This window comes from Cucurbita pepo, unplaced genomic scaffold (assembly GCF_002806865.2).
Source record: "Cucurbita pepo subsp. pepo cultivar mu-cu-16 unplaced genomic scaffold, ASM280686v2 Cp4.1_scaffold001502, whole genome shotgun sequence".
NCBI classification, from domain to species: Eukaryota; Viridiplantae; Streptophyta; class Magnoliopsida; order Cucurbitales; family Cucurbitaceae; genus Cucurbita; species Cucurbita pepo.
The window spans coordinates 1-1,817 of NW_019647662.1; the positions used below are offsets into that span (position 1 = coordinate 1).

General features: G+C 34.2%; 1 long non-coding RNA gene across 1 annotated transcript; it reads left to right on the forward strand.

Moving 5' to 3' along the window:
- Positions 1-224: 224 nt before the first annotated feature.
- Positions 225-1,811, forward strand: LOC111786345. Its single transcript, XR_002813777.1, has 4 exons — positions 225-353; positions 449-497; positions 645-732; positions 1,700-1,811. It is a non-coding gene; the product is annotated as an uncharacterized LOC111786345 (long non-coding RNA).
- The last annotated feature ends 6 nt before the right edge of the window (positions 1,812-1,817 follow it).

The following is a 1,817-nucleotide window of genomic DNA, read 5'->3' on the forward strand; positions in this document are numbered from 1 at the left end:
AATATAAGAACATCCTGAAGTTAGAAAAACCCTGATTTATAGTTCTTATGAAATTCAGAGCATGGCTTGTAATTGGTTAAAATGGTTTCACCTTCGTTTTGGAGTTTAGCCTCAAAACCAGATTAAGCTTTGCAATCATAGATTGAGCTTCGGTTCTTGCTTGTTGCTGGACACAATTTGTTAGACGTTGTCAATCTGTTATTTTTAAGCTACAATATTCTGATATATCTTTTGAAGTACTTGCTGTCTGTTGTTAGGAAAAGTGAATATCCAAGGAAGACTGCACCCAGCTTTTACCAAGTTACAAATAATTCAAAAGAAAGACCAGATGTTTGGATTGAAAGCCCTGAGAAGTTAACATTCTTAATAATTTTTCTGCCATACTCATAAAGCTTTTGATGGTAGACAGAATGTAATCTTTTATGCCTCAATTTCATTGATTTTACAGGTCAATCATACTTTCCATTACCAGTGATATACGAACTATAAAATCTGAGGTGTGTTTTTCGACCGCAATTGCTAATTCTTCTGCTTATTTAGCTGCTGTTATTCTCCAGGAATCACTGAGATGTTTAGAATCATATAGAACTGTTGCTTTAAATATCTACTTAATGACCTGGTTTTATTGATTTATGTTGTTCTAGGTCTTTGCAGCACCATATAGCCTAAGATTTCCACGCATACAACGTGTTCGATATGACAAACCTTGGCATGAATGTCTTGATGTTCAATGTAAGAGATACTATTTTTGAACGCTCTCTCTAACAAATTTACTTCAATCTTGATAGATAACAAAACCCACGGTTAAAATTGTAGTACCATCGCAGTTGTCTCCCTTTATCCATTTCATCAATAGATTGCCAAGGTATCACTATCTTTTGTAGGGAAATTACATTTATAGCTGTAGTCTTTTTAGAAAACAACAATGTGACGGTATAAGAGAAACAGATGGCTACAAGAGAAGAGGACAATTGATCCACGCTCTGAAATGAGAAATAAAATACTTATATAAGAAAGATCCATTTAGCAGTGAAAAGTCAACCCGGAAAGGATAAGAAAGAGAAAATGAAGAAAGAGTGTGGAGTTGAGAAATGTTGAGAGCAAGAGAAATATAATTGCAAAACCATGAAGCTTTTCTCTTGCCTCCCTTAAATGGCTAATTGAACTAAACTCTAAAATAACACACTTGTATTCTGTACTCATGCTTCTCTTGCAAATATTATATGATTGAGGTCTGGTGATTACACCTGAAAATGTTCTGTAATTTGCAATTTTTAAGTAAACAGAGATTTTACATGATGAAAAAAAATGGTCGTACATCTTTCTGTATGTGTACAGGAATTTTTCCTGACTTAACATGTAAACACAGAATTGCCTGGTTACCACGGCCGGAAATTGTTGTCTTTGTAATTTTTTTTTCTTGTTAGTTGCGCTTTCTTTTCTCTTAGTAAGGAAACAGAGATTTTACTTGATGAAGAAATGGTGATGCACCTTTCAATGCATGGACAAAAATATGTCCTTACCTGACTTTGAATTGTACTTAGCATTTTAGATGAAGTCTTCCATGCAAATTGCCCAATCTTTAGTAAACTTAGCAATCATGTTCCTGCTGGCTAAACGTAATGTTAATTTTAAACTTTCACGAACAGTTCTTGTCAGTTTTTTTTAACTACTTTTCAATTTATGTTCCTTGCTGCAGCTTTTGTAGAGCTTGTTCATTCAAGTAATGGTACCACACAAAGGGGCACAAATAATAGTGGCTGGCAAGATAGTAAACGAAAGTACATTAATTCCACTGGAAAGGGAAGGAAAAAGAG